At 27.3% G+C, this 7,973-nt stretch overlaps 1 long non-coding RNA gene across 1 annotated transcript; it reads left to right on the top strand.

The window, feature by feature from the left end:
• Nucleotides 1-5,112: 5,112 nt before the first annotated feature.
• LOC147936159 (uncharacterized) lies at nt 5,113-6,465 on the top strand. Its single transcript, XR_015568270.1, has 2 exons — nt 5,113-5,303; nt 6,133-6,465. It is a non-coding gene; the product is annotated as an uncharacterized LOC147936159 (long non-coding RNA).
• The last annotated feature ends 1,508 nt before the right edge of the window (nt 6,466-7,973 follow it).

The following is a 7,973-nucleotide window of genomic DNA, read 5'->3' as shown; positions in this document are numbered from 1 at the left end:
AATAAGTTAAACTTCAAGGGCATAACACAAAATATACTTCAAAAATGTTAATATAGATTGATATATTAATATTTGATGTATACTAATTAATTAGTAATTGTAAATTCTGTAATTTTGGTATGATATGGTTATTAGTGTAAATTTGATTTAGTCTATATTAGTAGAGTTTAATTTGGATACGACAAAATAATTGTGTGTGTTTAGTTTTAAAGCACATACTAGATTAAGACCCGTGGTAGAGCACGGGTTGAAATTCATTTTATTTATATTGTAATTTTTTTTATAAAATATAACTTATGTAATTGTTTTTAAAAGTTTTTTTTGGATAAAATATTATACATTAAAATCAAATGCTAAATATGATGACTTGAAAAAGACACTTATTTTGTAAGTTTTATATTGTTAATGATTCTAGATAAGTTTAATATGTTGTATATTTTCTATTTTAATATGTTGTATTAGTTTATGTAATGTGAAGTTATTTCAACAATGTATATTCTACCTCATGACTTGAATGTCATTATAAGACATAATTTTGTAAATTTGGTTTTCATAAAATGAGTTTTTATATTATGAATAAATTAATATATTGTTATACTTTTTGTTTTTATAGATTTGGTTTTTTGAAATTCTTTCATATTATAGTGACATATTATTGACAATGCTATAACAAACCAATTTAGAGTGTTTATAGTTTTAAACTTTAATATCAAGTTTCAATATTTTAGAAATGTTTTAAAATAAATTATTTAATTATTATTATATTATATAAAATTATAAAATTCAAAAAAGTATGAAATTGAATTTAAATATTCAAATTTTGACCCGTTACTTAGTAAAAACAATTACTTCAATATATATTATTTTTAAAGAATAATATAATAAAACTTGAATATTTTATAGATTGAATCATTTATATTTGTTTTAAAAATTCAACTTATGGTATATCTGGAAATATAACTATTTTTTTATTATAATAAATGATATGATAATTTATTTGTTTCACAAAATTAGACTCATATATAAAAATGAGAGGTGAAGTATAATGATAATTAACAAATTAAAATGTTAAGCTAGACATCAAAGGATTTTATTTGATGAATAATTTAATAAAATAAATTTATATAGTAAGTTAGATGATATCAAATAATTCTTTAGAATATTCTCTTTAAGATTTTTGGAAACAATAAATCCAGACTATACAAATAATATAAAACTTAATCTATAACATATTTGTAACCAGCTTATTAAAATTATATAGTATACAAGAAAATGTTGTGTGCTTACGTTTTATTATATAGGGGATTAGTGCATATTCTTGTTAGACTATATATGAGCAAATATGTAATGACCACATTATACCAATTATTTTAGAAATATGTTTAAATAATGGATAATTGAAGACTAATTTGGCAATTCAAATCTACAAAATCTCAAATCCTCTAATTAGTGTACTGAAAATATGTTTTAAATTATAAATATTTTTGTCAACGACAGATTATAGAACTAGATTGGCAAAGTCATTATACAAACCATTTTAAACTTAAACAATTTGTAGGTTTTACTTATTAACAAGTATAATCTATGTGTTTTTCTTCTTTGTTTGATCTAAATCTGTTGCAATATTGAGTTTTGGCTTTCATTTTATCCACTCAAATGAATTTTGAAATTTGGTGTAAGAAAAATAACATTTCTGTTGATTATTTCTACTTCCACTTACGGCAATGTTTTTCTCATCGAATAAACAATCAAATAATAAATTAATTATTTCTATTAATATACAATAGTTTGCAAAACAATCATTTTGAACTTCTTCACATAAATTGCAATAGTTTTGCTTAAACTTTGCACACTATTTCCTAACTTCTGCATAATATTTTCATTCTCTAAGTAACTCAATATATTTGCATGAATCAAAACCCAAACAAGTGTGCATACAAAGTACAAATGTCTACTTTTGGCTAAAGTTATACATATATATTTATTATGAATATTATATTTAAATAAAGTTTACTATAATATATCATTCTTACTGGGAAATAATTTTACCATCCCAATTAATATTCAAAGAATAATTTGCAAATTATATAAAATAGATAAATGTTAAAAAGAGTTAAAAGGAAAAAATTAAAAGAATTTTTTTTTTTTGAACACTTAGGAGGGTGTATTCAACTTGACATTTTAAGTGATTTGTGTGCAAATTACAAATCATATGTTATTCAATCATGGATTTTAAAAAGTCTATTAAAATCCACTGTTTTTACACTAAATTTTATTAAGTATTTTTATCATTAAACAATTTTGTACTTAAGACAATTTGTGAGCTTTTTTTTTCCTTCTTCAACAAAGAAAGATGGATTTTCGTTTGTTTTTTAAATTTAAAAATATTATTGAATATCAACTGTATAAATTACTGTTGTTTATGATTTTTAATAGTATATGAAAACTTTTTTCTTTTTGGGTATAAAAAATATGTTTTTTTTTTTGTATATAGAAAGCATGTTTTGAAATTTGGCTTAGGGCACTAACATTGGTTGGTGAAACCAGACAAGAAAACAAAACAAAAATTACCTGACACCTACATAATGAGAAGTCTCTCTTGGTATTTAATTAATGATTTAATTTTAAAAAAAAATAAAAAAAATACTAATACTAATCGGGATATCCATTTTTGTTTTTTTCAAGTCTATCTTTAAGGACAATAAGTCTATCTTTTGCATTTTCTATTTTAGGAAACATGATTCGGTCAGGTCCAACGTCCAAGGCTTTCTTAGCCCACGCCGAAGTCACCTCCGGCACACGAATTACACTAGAAGAATCAGCCGCCTTCACCGCACGGATACAATGCAAAGCCTCACTAACGCTACCGGGTCCATGCTCCAAATCTACAACAACTACATTGTAGCGTGCCAAGACCCCGATCCCAGCCACTGTGGGAGACGCCGAGAAGAGAAGCATCTTGTGGAGTTGCTTCACGTGGCTTAAGCTGGACTTAAGAGAGCGTGATGGGGTTAAGGTAGCTACAAGTTTCGGAAATACTCTAGGCTAGACTTAGGAATCAGAGGAAGCGAAAAGTTGGATAGAGCCATATGGGTTTTATATTTGTGTGTTAGTGTTAGGCTTATTATATATACACAACGAATCTGATTAAATGTTGTTCTGGTACATATTGAATTTACCATTTTGTTCTATCTATATTATTATTTTTGAAATATATTTTGTGTTATTCCTTTGAAGTTTTGATTATTTAATTTGTTTTATTTACAATATTAACCTCTAACTATTTTCCTAAAATAACAATTTCTGGAAACTCATTTAATGGAACTATTTTAATCGAACAAATTTATTTACACTTATTGTCATAATAAGCTTGACACCATCTATACTTTCTGATGTTTCCAAACACAACTCTACGCATTAAATTTTTAATCCCATAAAAATCTCCAAACCTATTTTAATAGATTTTTAGAGACTGTATGATCTCTTAAATTTAAATGACACTGCTGAGTTTGAGTAACAAATGATTACAATCGCAATAATTATTATAACATTAATAAAGTTCATAAAAACGAGAACCCAACTTTTAGAAACTCAATAATCAAGTATATTTAACTTTATCATCATGAAAAACATTTAATATAGTATATACCGTGTTAAGAAACTGAATATTATTCTGCGATAATGTTATCAACTCAAATAGGAAAAGACTAAAATCTCTCTTTTATTGCTACGGATCGTAAACTTCTTGCACATCAAGCATTTTCCATGTATAAATATCAACTTCACAAACGAAACACAACACACAACCAAAACCACTAATATGACGGTTTTGAAACACGGGTTAAACCACTAATATGATTGTTTGTTGTTATATAGCGGGACATGTTATTAACATGACGATTTTAATTAACATTAGTATAAATATAAAATATTATTAATTCGATTTTGAAACACGGGTTAAATCTTCATTTAATTATTTGGTCAATACCACTAATATAAGAATATTAGACATATTAAATCAGAGTAATTTAACTAAAATTTTGTAAAACAATTCAATCATTGATAAAATTTTGATTTAATCCGATAATAGCTTATACATTACATAGTTATATATTTATTTCCCCTATTATTATTCTAATAATTGACAATCCAAACAAAATTATTATTTAATTAAACAAAACAAACAAAATATAAAAACAAAAGAATTAAAATATTATTATTTTAAAAAAAAAATGTTCCGCGGTGTACCGCGGATTAAAATCTAGTTTGTATACATATTATATATATATATTCTCTGTCTTTTCGATCTAATTTATTATTAAATGGAATCTACACAAATGCATGCAGACATTTCACATAGGGGTTATAACTTATAACATTAATTTTATTTTATTTTTGTTTCAGGAAAAAGAAAACATGTTTCGTTTTACAAAACTATATGACAATATATACACAATTTAAGTAACATTGTCACATGCGAACATAAATTTCGACATGCCACATATCGCTTCATATGGTTATTTTTTACTTTTGAACTGTTCAGCTAATTTTATGCATCTGTGACTGTGTATTATTCTCAACGTATATATTTATTTTAAAATATCTCAACGTATATATTTATTTTACCCCAATAAGAATAATATTTCATATTTCGTGACTTGTGATAAATAATCTTTGAGGCTAAAAGTTACTGTATTGATGATTAAGGAAAGGAAACAGGCAAAAACTTACGTGACAGTTTTCTTTTTGACTTGTGGTACGCATTTTTTTTTGTTTTAGTCTATAATCTAAGGGAAAATTAGAAAAAGGAGCTTTTTAAAAAACTTTGTCCATCTATACTTTTTTTAAAAGAGTTTGGTTAAATAGGTTTTAGGATGTAATTAAAAGTCAATAATATCCTAAATTATATATTCAGATTAAATTTGTATATCAATTACAAATTCAGATTTAATTTGTAGATTTTAAATAAATCAAATTAGGAAACTATCAATTTTATTGGGATATTAGGCGTTTATGAAAAATATTAAAAAATTTGGGTAGGCAAAAAAATAGAAGAAAACGAAACCCTTAACTTTTCACCGTCGTCTCTCTCCTCCATCTTTAATCTTACCGCCGTCTCTCTCCATCTTCTCCTTAGCCAGCAGCGTCTCTCTCCATCGTCACCATCTTCCGCCGTCTCTCCATCGTCACCGTATTCCGTCGTGTCTCTCCATCACCATCCTCCGCCGTCTCCTCTTCTTCACCGTCTTCACCATCTCACCACATCTCCATCTTCACCATTGATCCATTTCTCCATGAATTAGGTATGTAGATTTCTGGATTTTTTTTCATGTTGATTGTTATGTTGGGTTCGTTTCTTGAGATTATGTCAATTTGTTCACTCCATTTCAACCCAAATTTCAACCCAATTTTTTCTTATTCGATTTCAATTTTTGCATGTTGATTATTATGATTTCGTGATTAAAAGAGATGTTTCTTGCCCACTCTTAGATTAAGTTCATGTACAAACCTGAACTAACACATGCCCAAATCGCAACATTTAGTTTCGTCGCTCTGTTTTTTTTTCTTATTTTCTATGTACAAATCATGTGTTTTTAAAACCAGAGTGTTTTTATGATGGCTTCTTCCATTCGTATGCGCATGAATTGGAAGTTATTAGGCTTCGTTGTATATAATGGTTGTTCTAGAGCTGAATATTAGTATTGGAGTTAATAAATTTTATGATTTTGGATCTTGAAATCTTAGTTTGGAAGGTGGTTACCATTCCTGCGGTTGATGTTCATGTTAGAATCTTACATCAAAGTTAGTAGCTTTTTTCTTAGGCTTGGATCCTCCTACTATTGTAGTATGTAGTTGTGTATGCGTAGAAGAAACTGAAACAAGTGTATATCTTATATGAAAGTTATCATTTTCTAAGATTAAACTAAGATCCTTAAGTCTAATTTTGTTTAATTCTCAATTTGTTAGTGTATTTTTGTCTTTAAAAGATTAATAATCAGAGTTTTCTTGTTCTTAAATCATACTTTTAGTAATCTTTAGTATTTAATTTTCTAATATCTTTGTTGATTTTTGTTATGATTTATTTCAGTTGTGGCTAATTCATGCTAACTCATCTTTTATTTTATTCGGCAGAGATGGAAATTAGTTATCCTAAGCGACTTATGGCATCTAAATTAAATCGCTCAAATTGTGATTGTGGAGTTTATGCCCTGAAGTATATTGAGTGTCACATACGTAATCTACCATTTGATTTGATTGACGATGAAAACACCAAGTTTGCTCGTTTGAAGTTGGCAGTCGGTCTTTGGATAGCAGAAGTATACTTCTGAGTTTGTAGACCTTGGCTAATTTTTTAGTGTCTTTACACTTTTATTTTTCATTAGTTATATCGCTTTTATTTTTATTGATATTCTAATGAATTTTGTGTTTATAATGGTTGATCAGTACATAAGGTCTGATTTATTTTTAAATTCATGAATCACAACGTAGATACTCATGTGTTTTGAAATTTCTTGATGGTGTTATCTTTGAAACAAACAAACAACACAAAGGGTCTTAAGCAGTTCAGAAATTCATTGATGGTGAAGTCTGAAGTAGTCTGGTGAAGTCTGCAGACAAGTCTGGTGAAGTCTGGAAAAGTCTGCTGAAATTTGTAGACAAGTCTGGAGAAGTCTGGAGAGGTCTGGTGAAGTCTGTAGACAAGTCTGGAGAAGTTTGGAGTAACGTAGATTTGCATCATAAACAGTTAAGTGGAATTTTTCTGGAATGTTGAATAGATGGTAAACAACCGATCATGATATCATAATTTATGTCGAATGTCAATTTTTCCTGTTTTTGTCTTTCTTCTAAATAATTTAAAATACACATTCTAAAATATATTAGAACATATCTAAAAAATAAATACAGAATCGTAACCATAAATTACGATTATTCAAAAAATATTCACTTTCCTTATTTAGTTTATTTTGTTTCTATTTCTAGAGTATTCTAAGTTTTACAGATTATAAATTATAAAATGATTATGATATATCTTCTACTTCTTTTATTATACAGGGTAAAACGTAGAAAATATATTCTGAATTGATGTAGAATGAAGAAAATGTAGAATACATATTCTTAATTTGGTAGAACATACAAAATTCAGTTTCTGAAGTTTTTAGAACAAATTTTCTGTCTAAACTTCGTACAACATGTACAAACTGTAGAATGAATAATCTAAACGTTTCACAACTTGAAAAAAATTATAGAAAGTCTTTTCTGAACAATTTAGACCAGAAATCATCAATTTACAAACTGATTTTTGACACTCAAACCATTTTTTTTTCAAAACTTTTTTTTTGCACAGTTGTATTCTAACATGAGTTTACTGTTTGTTTTTTAGTTTAAACTCCTAAAAACTTCACTATATCTATTAGTAGGGGCATTTTCGTCACAATTGACAATCTTCAAAAAAAGGTGTAGATGGCCAAATGTTTGGAAAAAGCTCCTTTTTTCTAATTTTCCCATAATTTAATGTTATAAATGGTCCCCCCCCCTTTCCTTCTGTAATTCTCACATGATGTTAAAAATATGGGATTATTAGATTTACAAATAATACTAATAAATAATAAACATCTTAAAAATGACAACCTACACTAAAACGGAAACATGTCCTATATCCCCCATAACAATGGCCAGGGCCGGCGTAAGAATCGCAAAAATGGTTAAAGTCCCAGTTCATTTTTGAAAAATGGAACTTAATTACATATAAAATGTTTATGAAAATATTTTTTTTGGTCTTAAAATACATGTAATTTTGATATAGTCCCAGTGCAAATGCACTTGTTGCACATGCCTATCACCGGCCCTGACTATGACATCATATTACTTCTACGCAGAACTTAAACTTCGTCCTATGGACCCCCTGGAAACTATTGTAAACCTATAGCCCCGTGGTTTTATAGTTTTCATGTCATTTCCCCCTAATCTGGGTT

This window comes from Camelina sativa, chromosome 10, assembly GCF_030686135.1.
Source record: "Camelina sativa cultivar CO46 ecotype springtype chromosome 10, ASM3068613v1".
Lineage (NCBI taxonomy): Eukaryota > Viridiplantae > Streptophyta > Magnoliopsida > Brassicales > Brassicaceae > Camelina > Camelina sativa.
The sequence above is the reverse complement of the archived record's forward strand: the minus strand, read 5'-3'. Positions and strand labels throughout refer to the sequence as shown.